Below are 26207 nucleotides of genomic sequence, written 5' to 3'. Positions count from 1 at the left end.
CAGCCGGTGAACCAGGATTTGTACTCTATGATTAAGTGTGAAGTCTACGCTTTGTTCAGTTCCTTATTATTATTATTGTTATTGCCATTATTACTCTTATTATTTCCCTAATGTCCTCCAGGATCCCACATTATATTTGGTCGTCATGTCTCCTCAGGTTCCCCTTTAGCTGTGACGGGTTCTCAGACTTTTCCTGGTTTTGATGAGTTTGGCAGTTTTGAGGAGCATTGGTCAGGCATCTCGGAGAACGTCCTTACTGGAGATTTGGCTGACGTGCTTCCTGTCTGTCCTGGAGCTGCGGAGGAAGACCGCACGCGTAAAGCGCCGTTCTCATCACAGCGTATCACGTGTGCGCGTGGCCTTCGTGACCTTCGCTCTTGATGCTGACCTTGGCCAAATGGCTGAGGCAGTGCGTGTTTGGCTTCTCCGCTGGACAGCTACTCTTTATGCACCCCCTTTCAGCACTATACTTTTTGTTGTTGTTCTTGTTTATTATATATTATTTATGTATTTATTTATTTATTCATTCATTCATTCATTCATTTATTTTTGTTTGGGGTGGGGAGGTAAGGGAGGTAATTAGGCTTATTTATTTACGCATTTAATTTACTTTCATGGGAATCGAGCGCAGGCCCTCGTGCACGCTGAGCACACGCTCTACCACTGAGCTGTACCCTCCCCCCAACACTGTAATTTTTGGAAGGGAGTTGCCATGGGCAGCCCACACGGAGGGAGTGGGGAGTTAGGCTGCACCACGTGGAAGACGCAGTAGCGACAGAAATTACATTTCACACACACTTAGCTTCCGCTTAGGTGACCTGTCACTTACTGTTCCCTGAAATTGGGGCCTCCGCCCCAAGGCCAAAGGATGAGTTGCATTTAGAGTCTGGTTACACTGTGGCGGCTCAGAGGTTCTGAAAGCGTGGCCCTGCACCTGCTGCACCGGCAGCACCTGAGAATTTGCTGGAAATGCAGAGTCTCAGCCCCCATCCCAAACCCGTTGAATCAGAGCCCTGGGGCCCAGCAGTCTGTTTGACCAGGTCCAGTACCGGAGTCTGATGCAGGCTGAGCGCACTGAAGTTAGCGGCCTCTGTGTGCTCTCCCCTGAACTTGACATTAAGCTCTTATAGGCCCATTAAGACCCTCCGCCAGCCCAGCACATGACTTGACACAGAGTAGGAGCTCAAAAGTGAGCTGCAGTTTTATTCCGTATCATTCTCCGCCACTGGAACTGCACTGTCTTCCTTGCTGTGGGCATTATTAGCTCCTTGCTGGTGTGGGGCCCTAGGCACTTCCCCATCTTTTATGAGATCCTGCAATTCTGCTCATACCTTTTATTAAAATCTCTTTAGTTAAAACTTTCTGAGCATGCCCTTTGGTTTCTGTCAGAACCCCGATGGACACAATGCCCTCAGAGTATTTAATTTTGGTCAAAGACCACAAATGGAATACTTTTTCCAAAGAAGAAAATTGCTAATGATTTACTTTCAGGCTTTGGTCATTTGACAGTGGAGAACCTCCCAGTACTATTCTAAGGGAATAGCTGAATTTATTTCCTGTGTTCCATGTGCCAGAACCGTCTCCAGTCCATTGTACATTATCCGTTTGATTCTCACAATGATAATTGTGAGGTTTTATTATTTCGATTTTACTGGAAATCAAAGAGCAGAACTGCTGTGACTTGCATCAGATTATAAAGCTAGAAAAAGTGGGAGCATCTGTTGACAAAACTAGTGTCCTTATTGTCCCTTTGCACAGGTGGCACTGCAGACACTACACAGGAGTGAGAGGCCAGTCAGGAGGCAGAGGGAGAAACCCTAGAGACACCTGGAATGCAGCCTCTGCTTCGTGGACCAGGGCAGAGAACTTCAGCAGAGGCCTGACATGCCACAGTGAAGGATGGGCTGAGGAGAGAGATTAGAAGTCAAGGTTAAAGGCATGAGTGTCACAAAAAGTGTGTGTGTGTAGGATTAGGCTATAAAGTCAGAAGGAGACTGGATAGTATTGATAGATGAAGAGAAAGGACAAAAATCGACCCCACCGCAATTCAGTTTCAACAGAAGAGGCAGTTAGGAGAGACAAATGCAAGGGTGGGACCAGTTAACGTCAGGCGAGTGAGTGAGAGTGAGCTGATTCAGCTGCTCTCCCTGCGGGGCCCCTCTCCCCGGCCCGTTACCCCAGCCAGAGGGGGGCAGTCACCACGCCACGACGGCGCATCCAGGGAAGGGACGACAGACAGGGGTTTGACCATTCTCACACTAACTAACGGTACCTCTCCTCCTGAGAACAAATGCCAGCCCCCAAAATGGGAAGAGTGGATCTCAACTCGAAGTCTACACTGAGCACGGCAAGACTCTGCCTTCCATGACTAGTATCCGTAAGAACCTGCCTTGAAAATCACCATTTAGTGAGTGGTTCACATAACCATAGTAAATAAATGCCTGTTGAATAGGCAAGAATGTGACTTGTAGCTAGATTGAAACATCACCTCCTCGAATGGTGACACTTCATCCCAACTCTGTGCTTTGTGCTGGGGAGGCTGTGGTCAGACAGCCCAGGGGGAGGTTATCACACTGCAGCAGGAGGGTCAGACAAGGTAGAAGTAAATTTTCAAACCAGAGCAGGTGCCGTAAAGGAAGTAAGACAGGACGGAGCACAGTATGGTAGACGGAGTCCTTGGAGGAAGAAACATTTCAGACTTAAAAGATTTAAAACACACACACACCCACCCATTCAAAATAGACAAGCAGAGTTTTTCAGGTGAAGAGTGCAATCGGGGCACAAGCCTCGACCTGGGAAGGCTCCTGGCACCTTCAAGTCTGCATGCGGAGCACAGAGTACAAGATGGGGAGGGCAGGAGGTGAGGCTGGAAAGAAGGGTCCGTTTGAGACCGCGCGTGCGCGCTGGGAGAGCCCTTGGCCGGCCTCCCCGCACCAGGACTCTATGATTCCATCTGGCCTGAGGCTCCGAGGTGGATGCTCTTTCCCTCCTTCACTGGGAATCAGGTCCGGCTCCTGGCAGGCTGTCGGTGGCGCTCTCACTTGGCAGGTGCGGGCTCCCTTGACTTCATAAATGCGCAGCCTGTAGTCAAGAATTTCCAAATGTGATTAAAATGAAACTGCCATGGCAATCAGGCTTGGCGGCTTGTCTCTGGTGCTCAGAAGGAAGAGCGCCTCGCGGACCTGGCAGGGAGCTCAGTGACATGGTTTGGAATAGATTTAGGAAGGGCTGCCAGGTAGACAGGAGATTTCAACAACTGTGCAGCCAAATTAGTAACTAGAGGGACTGGGTACTGGGGACGCACCTTGGAAAACCTTCTGACCTCTCAGTAGTTGAAGTCATTGAGATAAATGAGATCCGAAAACAGGGCTTCATCTGAGAAAGAGCACACGCTTTGAGACTGACTCCAGATGACCTCAGTCCCCAGAGGCTGACCGAACCCTGTTCATTGAAATCAGGAAACGATAGCTTCTCAACAGCTTTTCTGGCCAGGTCAGCCCTTCAACAGTTCAAAGGAGGGAAGAATTGGCCCCAAATGTCCTAGATCAGCAGGGAAAATACATTTTCCTGAATTGCTTCAGTTTGGCTCCAAGGCCAGCAGACCAAATGTCTACAATTTCCTCTCTCTCTGGTTAGTGGTGCCATGGAAGAGATGGTTCCAGAACCATAAACACAGGTAATGCTTTAAGTAAACGGACTGTACCTGCTCATGAGAGTAATGACGGTCCACAGCCAAGGTGGCGGCAGCCCGCTTCCTCCGTGGCTGCTTTTAATTGAAACTGATGGAGCTGTGGAGCTGGCTGGGTTTTGCATAAATCATCATCGGTAACACACTTTCAAGGGTAATCACAACATTAATATACCAAGCAGGAAGTGAAATAATTAAAATTTAGCACATTGCGGTATTGAAGTTTCCAAAATTAATCTGAAGCACCTTTCCTCTGGTACAAATGAGCAATCACTTCCATCCATAGAAAGGGACGTTCAAAGAAATACGACATTGCCTAGACCATCAGCAACAAAAGAAATTCCACTCTTCTTCCTACATTGTAAATCATCCGTTTATATTTTAATTCCTTTTCCTTTCTTCTCTGGTAGTGCTAGGGCTTTTTTAAAAAATTTGTTTTATCTGCCTTTAAACTAAATATGTGTCATAAAGCCATGAAGAATAAAAATCCTATAAATCTGGGAGTGTTGGAGAGAAAAACTGTTCCTTTATGGTCCTGAGAAGACAATTCCAGCGCAGAGAGTGAACGTGGGTATGTATGATATCCTAGGTGACTAGGGTGATGAGCATCTCATTTCAATTCATCTGCATAGAAGGTAATACAATATACAGGCTGGATCCCATCGTGAGCCTCAGGGGTAAGATACTCAGTGGCTCTAAAGGGCTTACCTGTTCTGGTGGAGTAAGTACCTTTTATTCTTAGTGCTTTTAAAATACGATAAGCAAAACACTCCTTGTCGTAGTATGCAATCGCACATGCAGACAGCTTGAGAACGGCAGTATTCGCAGAAGACCACACCCTAGTGTTTCAAGACCAGGAGCACTTTGGCCTAGAAGCACAAAAACAGCAATCATGGTACTTCCCTTCACCCAGACATTGAGAAGGGGCTGCCTGCAATGAGCAAGATCCTGGTACCCAGACAGCATCCCAGCTAAAAGCCAACCCTCCTTTGATTGTAAAACAAGTAAAGTCACGCTTTATGCCTCTTCACTCACATTGGTGTCATTTCTTTTTATCTTCAGAATTAGGGATCCCCGAGTGTCTGGAGAAAAACAGAGGTAATGAATTGCCCTTGTAAGAAAGACTTGAACAGGCAGTTTCATCTAGACTTTGTTGATGAGAACACACAAACAAGACTTTCCAATAGAAGAATTTCAGACGCTGGGGAAGGTGAATTAGTGGTGAGACGTGGGGTTGTGTCCTCAGTGCCTCTTCCATCACCGTGTTCAGATCAGGCTTCCACTCACTCTGCCTGTGCGTAAAGCCAATGCTTGGTGCTTATCGTCTGAAGCCGATCCTGCCACTTCCTATTAAAGAATCCTCTGGTGGGTTTGGTCACCCCAAGTGAAGGGTATGTGAGAATAGATGTAGAGAAAGGAGAGCTGTCAATTAAGTCAGGTTTCTGAGGGTCACCTGGCCAGTGAGAGCTCCCAGCAGACCAGAAACCAGAAAAACTACTTCGTTTGCAAAATAGTAAAAAACTTCACCATTTTATCCTGTGCCTTTTTGAAGGAAATTTCATTCTTGTATGTTCTAAGTGCACCTCTTCCTGTTAATACTGGGGAGCCCAGATGCAAACAAGTCCCACTGAAATTCCATTGACACAATAAGCACAAATTGGTGCCAGTGTCCTTGATCAAAACTTCAGTATCCTCAAATGTTCCTCTGTCTCAGCTGGCACATATCCAGAAGCTGTTGCTACTGTTAAATCTCCTGTCTCAACTTTCTGGGAATTTCAGCGGGGAGAAAAATTTAGTTAATATAGATGCCTTCGATTCACATCAAGTCAAAATACATTGAATGCAAAGTGAGAGGCAGAGAGGAAGGAGGGGGAGGGTGGAGGGATGGGGGTGGGGAGGAGAGGACAGGGGGAGCAAGGGACGGGGAGAAGGAGACCAAATCACAGTGGAAGCTGCACTCAGCTTCTCTAGGCAACATTACCACAAACATCCTCCCCGTCATTCTCAGATGCTGCCCTGCAAGCCTGTGCTGACACCCCCAGTCACGCTGACTAACACACAGGAGAAGATACTGTATTTCTAAAACGTGCACATTTGGTGCCAATGTAGCCAACTCTCAGAGTGGTTTTAAAGAAGAGTCTAGTTACTTCCCCTCCAGGAAATGTGCCAAGTGTCCTCTTTATAAATGACTGTGATGCTACAGCAAGAGACATTTGCTTCCCAATTTTATTTTGGTTTTAATCCTGTTGAATTTTGATAACTTTGTCATCAAGCATAATTAAGAAAATAATGTAATTATAGAGTACATAGCCCAGGTGAAACTTAATTATTTGGACTCCCAGGAAATAAGCTCTAACAAGCAAAGGAGCGACTCGAAGGAAGAACAGGAAACCATGTGTCATCCTTCTCTGATTTTGCAGCGATGCCATCTGCACTGGGCTGAATCCAAGCAAGCAAACAGCCAGCCAGGAGGCTGAACGCAGGAGCAGTGGGTTGCAGGCCGAGAAACATCTGGTCCCTGGAGTCGCCAAGGCAATTCCAGAAAATGATGAGCCAGTGGACCTTCGGAGAACACATGAAAAAAAGAAAGTTTAATATTTTCTCCTGCCGGCTGACCTTCCCTACTGTGGCTCTCTCTCACAAGAGGATATAAGGCATAGCCTGTAATAAAATAGGTGCTATGGGCTGTTTGTGTCCCAGCAAAATTCGTGTGTTGGAATCTAATCCCCAGTGTAATGATATTTGGAGGTGGGGCCTTTGGTGATTAGGTTATAAGCGCAGAGCCTTCATGAATGGGGTTAGTGCTCTCATAAAAGAGACCCTAGAGAGACCCTGGCCTCTTCTCCCTTGAGAATGCGGCCACGTGAGGACCAGGAAGCAGGTGCTCATCAGACCCTCTGCCTGCCAGCACCTTGAACATGGACCTTCCAGCCTCCAGGACTGAGAGAAGTAAAGGTCTGCTACTTCAGTCACCCGGCCTATGGTATTTGGTTACAACAACCCGAACAGACACCAGTAATTAGGGCCGGAAAGTTCTCCAGTAGACAGTGTGTTACTTGAGAACAGGAACTGGCACAACACGTGACACGGAGTTACCGTCCAGTTTAATAAATGAGCTGACCTGCTAATTCTGGACCAACCAGGGACAGGACTGGGGACTGACTCCCACCTAGAGTAGACCCAGAGATTACAGACAGCTCTGGGTCTTCCCTTCCTCCAAGCCAGGGAATTTTAGCAGCTGATTGAGAGACCGAGTCCCAAAGTAGGTGGCTGGACAGGGATGGGAAGTGTGGGATCGCAGTCTGTGTTTTGCCATCAGATAAAATTAACAGTCGTGCCAGCAGGTCAAGGAGTAATTCACTCCCATTTGTGCCGACAGCAGAGGTACAGGGAATACGGAAAAAGAGCAAGCAAAGCACCCGGCGTCTTTGGAGCAGTCGCTGAAGGCTCCTCGTGTGGGATGCAGGTGAGTTCTTCTTTGGGTTTTGATCTTAGTTTCACCTCAAAAGGAAAATGCCTTTTTATTCGGCTTGTTTGCCATTTTAAAAGTCATTTTGTAAATATTTTATAATATTTAAGACAGTATATAATGAGGTCTCTATGCCTCTTGCAGCAGAAAATAATTAGTAATAGTTGGCAGTTAATGGCAATTTTCATCATTAAATCTCTTTGTAGACATTAATTAAGGAGAAGATACTTCATCTTTTTTAAAGTTGCTGTTAGGCTCCTGTCACTGCATTTCGTGAATAGCAGTTGCAACAAGAGGTGAAATCTGTAGAATCCAAAATACGAATCTGCCAAAGGTTGGCCTGACAGGTAAAAATAAGCCTTTGTGTGTTTTCTGTTATAGTTTGTCCCTTTGAATATGTTTGTAAGTAACTTTTATTCATGGATCTATCTTAAATTCAGTTTTTTCTTTGGTTACAACTACTGTGATGTCATATTCAAAAGCAAGTATTTTATCAAGTATTTTGAATTATTCAAAAGTAAAACCTTCATGAACAAAGGCACCGAAAGGGCTCAAGTGTGTGGAGAAACCTTTCAGCTGGCAAAGTCAGAGCAGCCCGCTGCTTCCCTTCCCTGGAAAGCAGAGGTTCATTTGGCGAGAGAGGGGGTCCTGTCAGACTTCCTTGCTCCTCCTCCTACAGGGACAGGTGTGTTCGCCTCCAGCCAAAACTGCAGCCTTGTTCCAGGGGTCCTCTTCTTCCGGAAATCTTTCTCTCTCCATTTGTTTCTCATGTCCGGAATTTTTAAGATTAGCCTTTTATTCCATAATTTGAGACAATAAATGTTGCCTCCTGCTTCTCATATAAAACAGTGGCCTGGAGGCCAGGCTCCTCCACATTTTTCATTTCCATCCTCACCTGTGTTTTTCCTCCTTCGCTCCTGTCTCGGAGACTAGCTCCTGTCTCACCCAAGCTCACTCCTCCAGGAACACAGAGGTTTCCCTCTAATGCCTCCAGCAATGCGCTTCTTCTTCAAGTTGGTCATTAACATCTATCTCCCTGCTGGCTCCTTGCAAGAATCCTTTCAATGTAAACCGTATCTGTTGTCTGCATCCCCACTAGGCACCGTCCTCACGCTGGGCTTCCCACAAGACAAGCCTTCCGCACGGGTAGCCTACATCTGTGTCTCCATTCCCTCTCCTCCCATTCGTTCTTGAAATAATATCAACTGCTTTGTGCTCCCACAACTCTGCATGCTGAGACCTTGCCATCTGTGAGGGAAACCAGCGATCACGTACCTGCCAGCTCCAGGAGGTGCCTTCCACCGAGCATCCCCTGCCTAGACGCCTTCAGTGTCTTTCTCTCCTGGTTCTCCACATACATGCTTAATCCTCCTTTTCAGTCTTCTGCAGGGTCTCAACTCCCTGAATGGTACTGTTTCCAAGGATTCTGCCCTGTGAGTTCTAATCGCTGTCCTCACCCTCTACCGAGGAACTCCACAAATCCCAGGCTGCAACTGCACCTGCAGACACAGGACGAACATGGTCTACCCCATTCTGCTGTTTTCCAGCACCCTGTTTCCTCTGCCCGGGGTGTCGTTCATTCTTGGTCCGGACTCCTCATCAGTTTTTAAGACCCAGTTCAAGGAGAATTCTCAAATGCCCTTTCTTCTCGCCAGCCCAATCTCCCCCAACCCTGACGGAATCAGTTGTTCCCTCCCTGAGCACTCCCAGGGTACCTGACATGTATTTGTGGATGTGTGAATAAAAGAGTGTGTGTGTGTGTGTATGTGTGTGTGTGTGTGTGTGTGTGAGTGTGAGTGTGTTAGTATGTCGCTACCTCAAGATTTGTCACAGAAAGGGATTTCCAACTTTATTATCTTTGAATTCTCAGCACATGGAATAGTTGCGGTAAGTCAGACCAAGATGACTGTTTTATATCAGAGGACAGGAGAGAATAATAATGTGGATTTGGCTCAAGGTTACTTTTTCTTTGTTTTACTCCCAAAGCAGCTAATGAACAATGCAAAGGTTATAAATCAGACAAGGATGCTGGGAGTGAATGTAGCTCCCCATTGCTTCTCTTGGTCTCACAGAGATGGGCCCAGTTTTTGGTGGTGTTGGCAGACCACACAAAGTGAGACATCTGCCATGTCAGAGAAGCTGAGAACTGTGAATTGTTCTTTTTTTTAATGTCCACAGCCATGGCAGCACCCAGAAATATCTTTCTACACTAAGATGAAAGTAACTTTGCCTCTCAACTAACATTCAGCTTAATAGCCAGGATCTTTACCTCCAAATGCTGGCAGTGCCCGCACTAGGTCAGACTCCCTTTATCTGTACTTGTACCGTAGGGCCGAGGAGTTTTTACTTGTGTCTGTTTGTCAGTTTTTCATGGTCAGGAAAGGCCAGGCCTATATGATTTTCATCAATATTGAATGACGAGTTAGCAAATAAGTAAACGACCACCTGGTTGAAGTAACACATTGTGCGATCCACTGCCCCGCCTCCCATGGACAGTGGGGGAGACTCAGACACACTGGTGTGACTCGTGAGAGCTTCTCATCAGGCATTGCCTGAAAGGAGCAGCGATCTGAGATCACCCAGGGACCCGAGTCCAAGAAGACTGATGGAGTTTGAGGAATGGTGTTTACTTTTTGCCTCTCTCACTGTGATTCTGGTGTTACATTCTATTTTCAGGCTGTAGTCATGTGAATAATAACTTATAATTCCATTAAGAAACCCCCTTGCAAAGGATTTAAGAATAGAAGGGATGAATGTTTGTCTGTCTGTCTGTCTGTCTGTAAGTTCATTCAGAGAAACTCAATATCCATTCTGTATACATTGAACTTTGTCTCCTAGCAATTCTATTTTCTATAGTGTCACTTTTGCATACAGAATAGCTGCAGAGCTACCGATAACTTCAGCAAGGATTTAATAGCAACATGGCCGAGTGTCTCTAGAGATGCAGCAGAAATACAGTTATCTAAATAGCAAATGCTTACGAAGAGACTTCTAAGTGCCGAGGACTGTGGAAGAATGGTCTTTAGATTCCAGGGACCCACAAATGTGTTGATAAGGTAAAATACATGCACGTAAAACATTAAGGGAGAGTATATTTAATCACATTGTGAATTATGTGATTCGGATGAACTGCTACAGAATAAGAATGATGTGTGAGCCCACCCTTGACCAGCACATTACTGAAGGAGCAGCAGACAGTTCTGGGTTTAAATTCTGCCTCTGCCAGCTAACTTTAACCTTAGGCACGGCTTGTCTCTATCAGCCTGAGATTCCTAAACTGTAGGGGCAATTTATGTAGTCCATTGATTTGACACTTCTGCACCCTCCAGAGTTTTCTCCCATGCAGTGCTGGCCTCAGTCAGAGTATGTGAGTTAATACGAATACATGAGCAGATAATTTGCTTATGATGATTATGACCAGATCAGAGAAAGATGCACATCATCTCTTCCCAAGAGGTGCCTGTACACACAGGTGTGGTCCAACTCCCGGAGGCAAAACCCAAAGTCACCGTCTTCAAGATCTGCTGCTTGTCTGTCATCCAAAGTCCTCCCAAACCTGTCCCTCAGCCTTCTCCCAGTTTTGGAGCAAATGCGGCTACCCATTATTCCCCTCTGATTACTTTTTATTTTTTACTTGCAGGTTTAAAGTGATGACCAGGATGTGGAGCTAATCGTGGGAAGACAGGGGAAGTGTTTCCTGGAGGAAGGAAGTCAAAGCTCGGAGGCAGAAACGAGTGGGACATGGTCAAGGGAGATAAAGCAGGCCATTATATCTGAGACGCGGAGAGTGAGGGAGGCAGTGACGGCAAGTGGAGGGATGAGAGGCAGGCGGCGATCAGATCTGCAGACAAGTTAGGAAATTTCCTCTAGGAGCAATACAAAGCCATGGGAGGTTTAAGCAGTGGGGCGACATGATTAGAGTCACAATTCATTCTTACCTTTGGATCTTTCGACGGGAGCAAGAATGGAAGCCTGGAACCAGTGGGGGAACTATTTCCACACTCTCAGCAGGAGGGGATGATATTTAGCCCGAGGTCACGGCAATGGACTCTGAACAGAATGGAAAAACTCAACACATATTTAAAATACATTTCCAACAAGTGTGACACATGTAAGGAATGGAGAGGCCAGCATCGCTGGGAGATGAGGCAGGGGAAGAGGGATGGGAGGCTGAGGTCTGAGAAGGAAGCAGGGATCCTATGAAAACACCAAGCTGGGAAACTTGCTGTCACATTTGGCAGAATCTGCTGTCAAATGAGATGTGGAGACAAAAAGAAAGAGATGAGCCAGAGATGACATAGTTCCAAGTCCGTGGCCAGAGCAGCTTGGTAGCTGCTGGTACCTCTTACTGAGAAATGGAATAGACTTGGGGAGGTGGAATCTAGAGTTCTGTTTCAGATGTGATATGACAATAGTGCCTGCTTTGTATGATTGTTGGACCAACTCAGTGGCTGAATGCATATAAAGCACTCTACCCATGAACCTTGTACATGTTAAGAACTCAAAAAGCATTGATTGTTACTTTCATTGTCAACATTACTATTCATAAAGCTATCTTCATCAACTAAAAAGCTTACTAAAAGGGAGCCTCGTTTTTTCACTGCCTCACTGTCCTGTCACTTACGGACCCCAGTGGTGCAGGATGCATTGTGTAGAAAGTGCTGGTTGGCTTCTCTCCATTCTGCGCAAGCAATCGATTATTTTGTGAACGGAAAGGAAGTGGAGCAGAGGTAAATGAAATGTACAAAGTTCTTCTGCATCTGGTTTTTTTTTTTTTTCATGAGGATTACGGTTTGTTCACAGATGGATTACATTCTTTCCGTCATTAGTTAAGCCCATTTTAGTGAAAATTCTATTCAGGAAAATACCTGAGGAAGGCAGATCAATTTGCCTATGCAAGCAGCTTTAATTCATACAAAATCAGAGTCTCTATTGGAAAGGAACTAGAGGTGGAAGAAAAGGACTGGGACTTGCCCACCTCTCTCTGCATCTGCCCCCCCACCTGCCCCTCCCCCACCCAGTTGATAAACAGTCACCCTCTGGACACATCCATATGCCAGGAAAGGAGCAGCAACATAGAAAATAATTGCCACACACGACACATAATTTTCACTTGCCCTCAGGACATAAAATGCAGCAGGACACCTTCTGTGAGTTGGCCGAGGGGAAGCAATTATTTAGATCCACACTCTATATCAACATCCCTGAAGCAGAAAGCAAAATGAATAAACAGTGAACGGGTATCACTTCCAGACAACGTGCTTCTGAAAATAAAAGCTGAAAAGGACAAACATCTGTCTTGAATGTGGTCCTGGATTTGCCGGGCGGTGGGTAGACCAATGTGGGTGTAGCTGGCCATTCTAACCAAGAGCCTGGAAGGAAGGATACACTGTGAGAGGCGGGAGGCAGGGCGGGGATGGGGGGGGATGCTGCTGCAACGTTCTTCATGCTGGTGGCTCCTCAGAATGCCTGGCAGCCAAGCACGGCATCTCAGCTGCTCCCCTGGGTAGAGGTCGGTCCGCAGGGGCGGCCAGGCGGATTTTTCAGGCTGATTCTGATTCATCTAAAATCTTGGGTCTCCATGTGGTTCACACTGGCTGATCTTCGTCTGCCCTGCGAGAAGCTGATTTATCATTTTTTAATTGACAAGAAAACTCTGAATCCAGTTGAAGCCAAATGTAAGAAGGGCTGGGAGTCCTTGCAAGTGCTGCTAGGGGACAGGTCTGCTCCGCACAAGGTGACCTGGCTCTCAAGGAGGCACAGAGGAGGAGGGACTATGAGGGGACGTTCGCCGCTTTTTGTGATTGTGCCTCATCCCCACATCACCTGTACATCATGTACAGTGACATTCTCTCTGGTAATTACGCATTTTCTTCCTGCAGCAGAGAAATGTTTTATGGAAGGCACAGGATTGTGAGCCCACGAGGCGGTGCTTTTCAGGAAGCTTAAACCAGGACCCCCAGAGTCCAAATTTGCTTCCTAAAGTCATGTGTTTTTCTTCTTCAGAGGATAATGCATATCCCTAATATAAGATCGTATGAGTCAAATCTTAAAAGCTCCAGAGCACAAGTCCTGAGCATTAAAAACTGAGGTGTCAAAGTAGCCATCAGCAAAAATAATAATAATAATTATAGGCTGCCATCCATCCACCATGCTCTGCACATCTCACTTCTGGGCAACAGGACCTTAAGGGGGCTGAGATTTGCATATTTAATATATCTGATCTGAATATGCACATGAGGACAGACTCCGAGATGTAGGATCGGGTACACTGAGACAGGAGGAGCACAAACAAAGTATATTAAGAAATCATTGTTCCTCTATTTTTTTTTAATTAGAAAAAAAGTTATTCATATTAAAGTGTTAACCTGTGTCGAGCTGTTTCTCAGGGCACTATCTATGCCAATCCTAATCATCACCCTACCAATCCTGTGTGACCACATCTCCAGATGCCTGCCTATACAATGTTCGACTGAGAGGAATGCATCACGTATGCGTCAGTGTCCTGAACAGAAGGTTTATTTAAGGCTGCAAATAGTTTTATGCTCATTCGATCACTTTTAAGAAAGGTAAGAAACAGACCAACTAGGCCTCCTGCCCCCGAGCCTCCTGCCATGGTCCCTCCCAAAGATCTGTGAACACAGCTCTCCTTTTGAGTTCCAAAATTTTATCCCTGGATCCTCCTTTTTCGGCAAGATGGAATCTGTCACAGCAAATGGCACCAGGAATCAAACAACAGTGACATCTCTCTGGCCAGTGAGGGTCGCTCGTCAGGCTGCGTGGAAGCGAGTCACACAACTCAGAATCTCCTGGAGAATTTAATGTTGCGATTTTCTCAAAGATCTTTTAGTCCACAGGGCCAGTGTCAGGGTAAACAGAGGCAAAGGATGCATCCCCTATGTGAATATTTATACCCTCCTGGGCTCTGCTCATTGTAAACTATGGCCCAGTGAGAGTCCCCTCCTAACCCACTGGGGGGAATAGGGAGGCGGGACCTTGCTTCCCTGCCCCGATACAGGTCCACCAGCTCTGTCTCCCAGGGGTGCAGGGCGACAGGGAGTTGCCGTGTTGTTTTATAAGCAAAGTCACATGTCTTTGCTCTGTCGTCTGTAGTAACCCCAAAGATCCTGTCAAATGCACTTGGCAGAAGAGCAAACCAGAGCTGACATGCTGTTCCAGAACCAGAGAGACTCTGACAGATTCCTCCAGTCCATCTGTCTGCTTTTAGGATGTCACCTGCCTTGCTTTCTTAAAACAGGAAGAGCCTTGCAATATATGGCTGGTGGCTTTTAATCCACATACTCACTGTCTCCACTGGGAAGAACTCACACAGTCCTGCTCTGAGACACTGAAGGTGACCAATATTAACGCTGGTTTCAACTGGATGATTCCTGTGAATCCTTTCCTTTCTGGGATGGATTTGTACCATGCCACCAACATGCTGAGTAAATGGTTTCAGAGGACAACATGGAATCAGTTCCTGGACATTTGTTTTGGGTGTTGTAAGAGAAACTAAAGAGAACTGTGTACTGAACTGAGTGGCTCTGACCTTCTCCACCTCGAATTGAGGGAATTTCTTGGCTTAAATCATCTGACATCAGCAAACTGGGGAGTTAATGAAACTGGTTGAGATCCTGGCTCTAAATGACTGAACTAAAGTGTCACTTTCCAAAGCGAATGTTTCAAATCCATATGGCTTTTGTGGCTGTTCATGTCTCTGCTGAACGTTAGCGTTAAAACAGGGTCACATTTGCAGACCAATAGGGGGCAGATGGGAGCCAGCTGCCAAGGGAGAGACTCAACCTGTTTGCCAGTTGGAGCGGCCAGAGAAGGCAAACGGCCCTAATGGAGATTCCTTCTATTCCAGGCAAGCTGACAGACCATGCCAGCGAGGGGCCACCACGCTTCACTTCATTTGCACAGATCAGTGGGGTAAACCTGAAAGTCTGTCAGGACAGGGACTGGACTCTCACAGAAAGCCTGAAGGGATCAGGAACACGCAGCCTCTGTCCTCCCTGGGTCCCTACTGCTCCGGCTAAGAAGAGGGGAGACAGGGTGGCGGGGAGGGGCTAATCCAGAAGCTGTGTCTGAAATGATGCCGTGGGCATTGCCCGGAAGCATTATGGAGGCTCTCAAGGCAACGTCTGGGCTTGTGGGGGTAAGATCAGGGAGGCCTTGATGCACGGACCCTGCTGTCTGGCTTGGAACCCTTCTGTAAGGAGGACCCTTCTATAAGGAGGCCCTGAACGCAGCAGAACGCTCCAGCAAGCCGCAGCCCCCTTGTGCTAAGTCCCTGTTTTCCTATTCTCGATTGGACAGCCATGCAAACACCTAGAAGTCACTACCAAACCATAGCAAAAAGTCCAAGAACATTCAAGATTCTCCTTCCTCTTTCCTCTCCAGCCCTAATCTCAGCCTAGAGATTAGTTTTCTGTTCTTAGAAGGAGTGAAAAGCACCAGCCAGGAAGCGTCTACCTGCTATGCCTTGCACACCGCGCTCCTGCACCGGCCAAACCTTTGAGTGTCTGTAGCTTATGAGGTGGATCTCGGGGCCTGGACTTTTAGTAAAAGATCAGACCCAGGCTTAAAGGGGTGGGGGTGGGGGTGGTGTGTGACAAGGCACAAAGCAGTTCTGGAAAATTCGGGTATGTAAAGAACCCCTGAGAAACCAGGGCAGATCAACTTCACCCCTGTGTTCACGTGTGCGCACTGGGGCCTCAGAGCTCCCTGTGCCCCCCTGGGCGAGCCGGCCAGAGAGCAGCGCGTGGCCAGGTCCAAGGGATGCGAGGAAGTGGTCCGGGGCGCACGTGTGCCCTCCAGCAGCATGGATGCCGGGCAGTGGGGTGGTTTGAACCAGCAGAAGAGGCTGTGCCCTGGGAGGCCGAGGAAAGCTCCTCCTTGAATTGGGCCAGGAAACATGGAACACAGATGAGCTGCTCTCTACAAAGTCAAGGGTGTCTTAACTGCACTTACAGATTACCAGTGTGATTCATCTGTCTCAGCAATTGGACATCTGTGACCACAAAATGGGGGGCATCTGGCCAAGTGTGGGGATGTTCTGATGACGTTTGGAGTTTGTGTGCCACATTTTCTACGCTCGGCTGAGTTACTGGTGGAAAGTGAGATGCTGCTTAATGAAAAACCTCCCAGAAAGCAGCCCAGGGTGCATGTTCCTGGGATCGCCAGTGACTAAGCAGTTTACCCTTGCCTGTTATCGCGGCCGGAAAGATGAAGAGATGGCCACACTAAGTTGTATTACCACCTTGTTTTTGAATCGCTTTTTTATTTTTAACCCTTCCAGAGCCTCTTTTTCTATCTTCTCAGCTTGCTTTTACAACATCCTGGTGAGAGGGGAGGGCTGGTGTTATGTACCTTCCAATGGAGGAAAGTCACACTAAACAGGTTAATGGACTTGCTTTTGGATTCCATAGCTAGCTCATCTGTGTATCAGAGGATGCCGGCAGGAAATGGGAGAATTTTAAATAAAAGGAATTATTACAAAGGCCCGGACAAGGGGTAGGGAGACCACTGGGGACAGCACAGGAGGCCGGGGCCGGGAAAGGCAGTTAGTTGCTCTTGCCACCCAACGGCCTGAAGGGGCAAGAAGAGGCAGCCGATACGTAAGAGGGCCCTGACAGGGGGCTGAACTCAGTCAAGGGATGCGGCCGCCCCGAGCCGGAAGAGCCCAGGGGACGAAGTGCCCGACCCAGCTCTCTCCCACATCCCCTCCGGCCTGGTTACCACCAGGTTACAACCACCCTTGCTGGTGACTGACTCCATTCCCTGGAGTAAACCTGGCCAAGGTGGGCTTCTGCTTTCAACTCAGTACAGTCCAGAAGCATCCCTGAGTCCTGTAACATGAGCTATCCCCTGGGTACATTCTGGTGAGAGAAGCATCAGTTAACACGCCGCCGCCCTTTCTTACTGCTGTCCGAAGCGCATTTTATGTCTGGCCTCATCCCTAACACACACACACGCACACACACACACACACAGGATCGTGTAGGAAGACGAGAATGAAGCACAGAGTGTGTTTCTGGCTCAGATGCCACAAAGTTGATTTTAGTTGTTAAACTCCTTGACAGACTTTCAGGAAAATTCCACCCTAAACAGCAGCGCCCCCGTTAACATCTCTGTGCTGTTTGCTCAGCGACACCCAATGCCAGTCTGTAAGTCCAGATCCTCAAACTTCCTCTGAAATTCGTCGCCGTGATGAGGCTCCCGGTGACATAAAAGCAGCTGTTACTGAAAACAATTGCTGCCTGTTTGGTGGTGACGGCAGCTGAGGAGCGGGGAGTGAAAGCACGATGGAGTTGTGTGTGCGCGGACAGCTAAGAGGGTGGGTGGGAGGAGGAACTGTGCTAGCTGGAAGATGAAAGAATTAACGAGGTGGAAGGACCTACCCAACTCACCTCCCACTATTTTTGGTGACAATAAGCCTGAGGTCCTTCTAAATCCTGAGGCCAAGGGGTCTCTGCCTGAAACCACTGCATTTGGAGAGGAAATATATTACAGACTATATTCTGGGTTGAGAGGTAGATGACAGGGGGGTGAGGCCACATTAAGGACATAGGCCCTGGAGTCAGAGTCCTGGCCGTGAACCACGAGCAGCCCCACTCGGTAGCTGTGGGACTTCTCGGTGCCTCTGCGGGGAGCTGTCCCCCCACCCCTGCTCCTCGCCGTTGGCACAGGGACACAGTGGTGGTGACAAATGCCTTAGGGCATTGCAGGGATGACGCTCACCCTATAATGCCTAAGTCATAGCCTCTATGAAAATCAACCTTTTCCCTGAAAATTGAAACAATGTCTGGGCACAAATTTCTCAAAAAAAAAAAAATTGAAGTAGGAATTGAACTCAAATATCTATGACAAGGTTGGTTAGAAAATAAAATAATGTCTGGAAGAAAGTTATCATTTATGATAGAAAGATTATGAATGATGCAACCCTGAGGGAGAGGAAAGAAAGAGCCTGTGTGCCCTGGAGTCCCGAGAAGACAGAACACAGGGCAGAGGAGGAGGAGATGAGGGAAGGAAAGAGGCCGGGAACTTGAAAACAGCTCTTCTCGTTGGTGATCACTAATTTCAGGAGCATTTTAGCCTGAGTGCATTATCCACTGATAGAAACAGGGCAGGGTCACCTTGGCCAGGTGGTTTGAGGAATTCTAAGACTATGCACCAGCTCAGCCCCACTCTGTCCCCAAAGATCTCTGAGCCCAACGCTGCCTTCCAGGACCCCCGAGGTGACATGTTACAGCTCACACGCCCACCACCCTCCCTGCCCCAGGCTGGTCCTGCTGTTCCTGGTCCATCGAGAGCGCCTTCCATTTGTCCGGGTGCTACACATTGTAGGCAGCACTCCACTAGGCTGGTTGGAGGGGGCTGAAAGCAGCCCTTCCTGCCCCCGTCTCCCCGAGCCCCCTGCCCTTCCTTGGGAAACATCAACGCAGGATTATCTGCATGAAGCCTCTCAGAGGACATGGCGAGCTGCCCTTCACATCAAAGCACGGTTGCGAATTTGCTTTCCAGAGAGACCCAGCCCAGCATGTGTGGGAGGCCCAGTAGGGAAAGCCACAGGAAGGCGGCGAGAGGACGTGGCAGGCTGGCCAAGACCCTGGGGACACCCCTGCCCTCGAATCCAAGGGGAAAATGGTACGCTCCACCCACCTTGGGCAGACCCTGGCTGAGCACTGGAAACCCATCAGCCAATATCTGCTGAATCGACTTGGATCGAATTGAGCTGCATCATAATTCCAGGCGCCGCACCAGAAATTACTTCAGTTTCGTTATGTTTGCTTTGGTTTGGTTTTAGGGGACAAGCTGTATGCGGCCTGAGAACACACTGGTTTCTTTGCTTTCCGCTCTGAAGCCCAGAGGTGTCACCCCAGATCTGCGAGGGTGACATCTCTGGACCGGGACCACGGGCTCTCTGGAGCTGGAGCAGGTTTCTGTAAAGCCAGCTTGGTGTCTGGGCATGGGCACCGGGACTTGGGAATGTGATTAATAATCAGCAGACAGTCTGCTTGTCAGGTGATTCTCCGCTCATCCTGGGATGGAGCTGAGGAGGGAGGTGTGAGAGCGCCGAGGGAATGGCCTGGGGCTCCTCCCCAGGACCTGGCACTGCCCGCCTGCCATCTGCTCCCAGAGCCCTGAGCTGCACCAGCCACAGGGCACCGGGACTCCGTGCTAGCTCGCTCACCACAGCAGCGCTGTCTAGGTTGTTCCCATTACCCGCCCCCAACCACCAGCACTTATCCTGAGCCGCTTTTCTGCACTCAGCTGGGAAGGTGCAGAGCAGCGGAGTAAGCATGGGGGCTCACACCCTCCCTGGAGACTTCTGGGGCCAGGGAAGCCTGCAGAACGCCCCGTCTGAGAGTCTGGCAGCCCCAAGACTCCCCACCAGCACCTCAAGCCTTCTGTAGCCAAGTTTTCCAAATCAGTGATGCTCAAGTTCTCCTCGGTGGACCAACAGCCTCAGCATCGCCTGAGAGCTGGAAGGAAAGACAGGAGCTCAGGCCCCACCCAGATCTGCCAAATCAGAGTGTGCACTTTACAGGATCCCAAGTGATTCATGCACATGTTACACTGGAGAAGAATTGGCTGTGGATGGTCTCCTGATATAAACAGGACAAGTCCTTGCACAGGATTTGAAGAGCACCAGGAGAACAAACCCACGCCCACCTTTGTCCCAAATTAGCTTTCTCATTCGTGTTGAAATGTCACAGTTAAGACTCATCCTTTCAGACCCTCATCTTTTGCCTAAGTGGTGCCATTTTTATTGAAACTCAAACATTGCCTGGGAAGGAGAGCACATGGGGCCCCTTACTTCTTAATCAAAAAATTAAGACATTTTTAATGAGCCTGTATTACATGCCCCCCATAGGACCATAGCATCCTGCTAGGGGTAAGTGAGTTTAGTGTAAATGAATTGCTTTTCCCTGGAGACAAGAGAGCTGGGCCTTCAGAGAACAGCAGGCTTCTTTCTGGCAGGAAGCATCATCCAAGGGACAGAGAAGGGCTCCTCCTGCATGTGACCCTCCGCTCTGTCTTGATTTGACCCAACTTGCCTCTCGGAGCTCATCAAGGTGTTGATGCTTCCATTTCCATTCAAAATCATCCTTTGTCATTTCAAGTTAATGGAAAAACCCAATGGCATTTTAAAGACAAAATGTCCAGGTGCATATTTATTTTTAGAAGGAAATGGACCACAACCCATCCATCCTGCAAAGAAGCAGCAAGCCACGGCTCTGAGTGAGCGGTACCCCAGGGGCGGAAAGATTGAACTCGTCAATGAGTGGGCAGTGCCCCCGCTTATCTATTCTCTCCCAAGAATTACACAGCATCTGTCGTGTGTCCTGGAAGTGCAGAATTAACGCCAACACCAAATGCACTGGAGGGAAAAGTAAAGCCCCTGCTTAAGCTTTCCGTTTTGGGTACCTATGAACAATTAGCATCTATTTCAGTTTCTAAAACATGTAGGTTCCATGATGATTTGTTTGCATTTTCCTTTCGTTTCACCAGTCACTGAACGAGATCATCTCTTAATGAGGTGGAATTGTCTTCGTGACCTAGTAGCAGCAGCAATCACAGTTACTGCGGGCTCGCTCTGTGCCCGGTGCTATCACGAGGGCTTCACAAGTTGGGAGTCGAGTCTCCAGGGGCTGCTCTCATTGCCGCGTGTCCTCCTGGTAGAGACGCTGACTGCTTTGTCCTGGATGATTTGTTTTTTAAGATATTTGTCTAGAAAAACAGCTTCGGAAGCTAGAGTGTCTCCTTCCAGAGCAAGGAGCAGATTTACTGTCCAATATGATAAACATTATGTCCCTCTCTGGAGCAGAGGACAAACATGCTGCTGCCCATCCTGAAAGATTCAGGGTCCCTAAGCTCAGAGTTCTGGGAGGTGCCCACTCTATGTGTCCAGATGTCACCTGGCCCTCTTCGTGGGGCACAAGAGAATGAGCTACTCTGGCAACTGCTTTTGCTGTGGGTCAGAAAGTCCTTTATCTCTGACCCGGGAGGCTCATGCCTTCTGCCAGCATCCATGAAACTGTGGCAGGCTGACTCATCAGACTGATTAGATTGCAGGCAGAGCAAATTCTCAGACTCTTCCCAGGTTTTGACAGAAGTAATATCTCATTTAGTCCTCTGAACAACCTTGGGAAGGTACTGTTATTTCCACCATTTTACACTGGCTTAGTGTATTTTCTGCAAGGTCACATGAAACCACAGTTCTTATCACTGAATTATATTGACAAGTCCACCAAAAAACTTTTCTTTCCAGAAAGTGTTGTTTTTCTAGACCTTCTTTTTAAATACTGCAAATACTGTTGAGAAGGATAGTAAGTTAATTTCTACCCCTAACACCTCAGTATGAATTAGAGGTGGCCTAAAAAGTCGGATGCTGAAAGGAAGTGGGGGGATACAGAAAAGAGAAATGGAAGATGTACTTTTGCTTCCCTATTTTTGACTCGGGCTGGCCCAGTACACGCCCAGTTCTCTCCATCACAGAGTGGAGACAGAGCATCAGAATTCCACAGACACTGTCCCTCTGCAGGCTTACAGGGGTGAGCGTGCGGCTGAGAAGGGAAACATCTACCTCTCTTGGGGGCTGCTCTGCTCTTGGCCATTCCACTGGCAATGATGACCTGTCACTCCACCTGTGACACCTAGAGTCCACCATCCCCTGAGATCTTGGCATAAATGGGCATCCGCCAGGAAGACCTAAAATTGGCCACTTACTATTTGTTGTCTGAAATAGACTGGACAGTTCAGTACAGGGACACTTCTGCACAGATGCAGGTAGGCAAGGTGTAATGGTAAGCTTAAATATATACTGTCTCTCATGTTCATAAACATAGGGCTGAAGGTGATGGGGAGTGAGGCCCATACATTCATTTATTCATTCGATGAACATTTACCAGGTACCTTAGTATAGAGTTCAACAGGGGATCCAGAGATGAATGAGATAAAGGCATTTGTCCCCCCTAAACACTTACAACTGAATCCAAAACTAAGACAAGTACTCAAACAATAAAGCATTGCAGACTAGGGAATACACAGCATAAAAGTTGACAAGTCAGGCCTGTCAGAGCTCAGACCAGGGAGTGATTGCACCAGGCAAGGAGCTAGATCTGGGTCTGTCTCAGAGGATGGATAGGGTTTTCATAGACGAGGAGGAGTCAGAGACTTCTATGTCAAGAAGACATTTTGGCAAGTGAAGGGGACCTGTTCAAGCCGGGGAGAAGCGAGTAGCCCAAATTGGCTGGAGACTAAAGTACAGAAAGACGATTAGGGAGAGGTGAGGCTGGACAGAAGGTTGGAGTCTGACAAAGAACTGTGAATGCCAGATGGAGGATTCCAGGCTTTGTTCCAGTGGGACCCGGGAACCCCTGAATGTAGGCTGGCCATCAGACGTTACAGGAACTTAACACACATAAGCAGCGAGGATTCTCCTCTGTAAAACCAAACATTAGGGAGAGGCACCAGCTCAGACATCAACAAAACAAAGAATTATTATTTGCTAAACAGAAGGAGAAGAGTTTCTCTCCTGAGCTGAGAGGGAGGGTGACTTCAGTTTTGGGGGGTCCTTCACTGGGAATGTGCCCATTGTCTTACTGCTCAGTTTCAAACGACATTCACCATAATCTGTTACATTCTTACGTGGTTTGTTGGCTCCTTCACAGACAAATTAATAGCTCTTCAATTAACTACCGCGTAACATAGTGCGGGCATAAAGTAGGTCCTCGATAAATATTTCAGTAAATTACATCAGATGAAGCATAAAAATAAATCGTATCTCCAGTAAGTTAAGACCAGACGCATCTAATGTCTGCAACAGGTGTAAAACAATAGCAAAAAAGTCACTCAGTTTCTGGTTGAATGTCTTTATCCAGAGCTAATTATTTTAATAGTCTGGTGATAAAAGCAAATACAGTTTTCCAGCAAATATGTGTGGCTTTTAAAATGACTACATTTAATACCAGAAATCCAAGCTTACTTAACGCTTCCATGTGCCTGAGACATCGATGCCAGACATATGACCTAGCTAAGCAAACAATAATTAACCTAGTCACACAAATCGTAGTAAGTGGAACTAAATTTAAACAATCTGATCATTTTTTCTCCCTGCTGTTATACATTTTAGTTTGTATTTTTTCTTTATCAGGAGCACATATCTATATGTGTGTACACAGACCTCCAGAAATAGATATGCAATATGGTTGTAAAGAATCCAAGGAAGCTGTTAAGTCATAAACAAGCCTGTGCATCTATAGAATTCCTCCTATCAATTAATTCAGAAGAATCAAGAGTTGCATGCCTTTGAATGCTGAAACTTGTGTCAATGAAATAGTGAAATTGGCAAATCTTTGCAGATGGGTAAAACATGTGACTCCTAAAGTACTGTCTGTTGAAATTTTAAATAGTTTAATGAACCTAAGAGATGGCAAAATTTCACTGTCACGAACATGGAAGTTATTCTACATGCTGTGGGGACATAATGAGGCTTAACTGATTGCCCCAAACTGTTAAAGCCGGTGTTTTCACTGCTGTTTCCAGTGCCTGCTGACCTTGTCACCTGCAGCAGGTAGAGTCCTGAGGGTCTATCACCCAACAGGCTGCCCCCCAACAAGCCCCCCCGCCCCCCAAGGGCTCACAGCAAGGCTGGTAAAGACCGGGAAAGGACAGACGTCTTTCAGTAGCTTGTGGTGCAGTTTGTAAGGTGGGGAAATCTCTGAGTAGGCTATGCTTTTCTTTGTGGGTGATCAGTCCCTACAGGGACAGAGAGGAAGAGGACAGGGCAGGCCCCCAGATAACAATTGCCAAAAATCCTCCTTGCACCAGCAGGGTGAGAGTCAGGCCAATCAGTAGACAGGCTTTTGAGCCAGAAAAAAATTGGATGGAATCTTGCTTATTAATGGTGTGTCTGTGAATAAGGAATGCCAGCTCCCTGAATCTCAGTTTTGCCGTCTGTGAAATGGAGAGAACACAGAAGCGTATGGGAAGTGGTATAAGCACCTTCAGATGTTGGTGTTAAACCACTGCAGAGAACACAACCTGGATCTGGATATTTGTACTGGCAGCAAGTCGTTGCCATAACCTGAATGATGAGGGAAGGATTTCACCCCATTCATTCAGAGAATCTGAAATTTCGTTTTCACCATGAACTGTGTGCTGAGCGCCAACCCTCTACTTGCTGCCTTTGGAAAACATTTGCTGGTGGGTGGAGGCAAAGGGAAGATGGGGAGGGAGAGGAGGCTGCGGGAAGGAAAGGTACAAACTGTAAAAACCTGCTTGTTTTTCTGCATAAGCTTCATTTTCTCTTCTTTCAAAGGATGTTTATTTCAGGTACATGAGTTATATGGATCAGAAATGTCTTAAACAGGAATGTACAGTAATCTGAATGTTTTATATTAACACTTATCCATGCTGTTCCTCACAGATGAATTAGCAAGTCCTTTAAAATATGGATGAGTAAAGCTCAATGCTTTTTACTGAAGTAGCTCTCATTTGGATGGATCTCCGCTTAAGTGAAAAAGGACTTTATCGATAATGTCCATTCCATCATTTCAACATTTTAATTATAGACTTCTTTTATATTTCCTAGAATAAAATAATTTATCAACAAAACGCATTAAATCAAAGGGTGTGCTTCACCTGAGTACCACGTATTAAGAATGCTGATAAACCATCATATATTTGGGGGATTTTAAATGAAGCGATGCACAAGAGAACTTTTAGAAGTCTGATTTTCTCTATAATTAGATTTGATAGAAATGCTTTCCTTGAGAAGCTCAATGAACAGAACCACTCTCTGCTGGTGTTCTGTGGCTCCCTACAAACATTCTGTGTGTGTGTGTGTGTGTGTGTGTGTGTGTGTGTGTGTGTGTGTGTGTGTGTTGTGGGGAGAGGAGGACTTTCCCAGAGCAAGAACTGAAGACACTGCTTTATCAGTCAGCAAAACAACAAAGCCCCCGCCAGATCCATTGATCCCTGGCAGTGGGAAGCTGGGGGAGGGCCAACTTAAATACCACTTCCAATACCGCTGAACTGCGCCCTTAAAAATGGTTGACACGGTACATTTTATGTTGCATATCTTTAATCACAACCAAAAAAAGACTGAAAAGAAAAATAAAGCCCTCCCTCACACAGGTATGTGGTTGGGAAAGGGGGCAGTATTCTAATAGCCTTTTCGGGACATCCTTCTGTCCATTGAACCAAAACTCAGCAAGGGATATCTTAAAAGTAAGTTGCAAATGTAGAATCTGAAACCTTGTCAATAAAGTTTGTGTGTCCTGTTGCATTTTAAAAACCTCTTAAATTGCTGACAAAAGGCAGGATAAAGCTACGTTGCCCAGGATGGTACCACGAGCCACATACGTGTGGCTTTTGAGCACTTGAAATTGGCTTTAAAATTTTAGTTTAGTTTATTTAAATTTGATTTTAAAAACTTAAACTTGATTCAGTTGTTGGAAAAATTTCCAGTATGTTTGGACCAACGTGGATATGATCACCTACTCTCAAATGTAACTCTTGTGAAATCTAAATACAGATCAGGGTATCCGCAGTGAAATGTAATGCTCCAACTGAGATGTACTCTAAGGATAAAATGCACACTGAATTTTAAAGACGTAGTAAGAATAAAAAAACCATAAAATATCTCACTAATAATTTTTAAAATTGAGTATATTTAATATTGACTATATGTTAAAATGATAATATTTGGGATACATTGGATTAAATAAAATGTATTAATCAAATTGAAAAAAATAGTTTCTGTAAAGAAACAGGTGAAGGATACCTGACTCAGGTGATTCTTAATTGAAGTAAGGAATCACCCCAGGGGTCTCTAGTTTGTATTCTGCCCAGGAAAAAAAAAAAAAGGAATGAGAAATGTTTCCATTGGAAAAATGAATCATCCGAGGGTGCACAGATAATTGGTTGTAAGTGTCTACATCTCAAGAAATACTTTAGCAACGACCACTCCACAGAAGGGTGAGGGGTAGGAATAACAGCACTGGAAGGAAGATGTTCATTTTCAAAGACTTCTGCAGA

General features: G+C 46.7%; 2 long non-coding RNA genes across 6 annotated transcripts in view; one reads left to right on the top strand and one right to left on the bottom strand.

Moving 5' to 3' along the window:
- LOC116668564 overlaps positions 1-11103 on the top strand; it is a 211401-nt gene extending 200298 nt beyond the window's left edge. For all 5 annotated transcript variants that reach the window (XR_004325707.1, XR_004325708.1, XR_004325709.1 and 2 more), the window contains 3 exons: positions 6109-7154; positions 7364-7504; positions 10798-11103. This is a non-coding gene — a long non-coding RNA (uncharacterized LOC116668564). The remainder of the gene's footprint in view (positions 1-6108; positions 7155-7363; positions 7505-10797) is intronic.
- On the bottom strand, positions 5897-11207 carry LOC106731020. The gene is made up of 3 exons (XR_001367461.2): positions 11096-11207; positions 8433-8656; positions 5897-6250 (listed from the first exon to the last, which is right to left on the bottom strand). It is a non-coding gene; the product is annotated as an uncharacterized LOC106731020 (long non-coding RNA).
- Positions 11208-26207: the final 15000 nt, after the last annotated feature.

The sequence above is a fragment of the Camelus ferus genome, chromosome 14, assembly GCF_009834535.1.
Source record: "Camelus ferus isolate YT-003-E chromosome 14, BCGSAC_Cfer_1.0, whole genome shotgun sequence".
Classification (NCBI taxonomy): domain Eukaryota; kingdom Metazoa; phylum Chordata; class Mammalia; order Artiodactyla; family Camelidae; genus Camelus; species Camelus ferus.
Note: the sequence above shows the minus strand (reverse complement) of the source record. Positions and strands in the feature narration are given on the sequence as shown.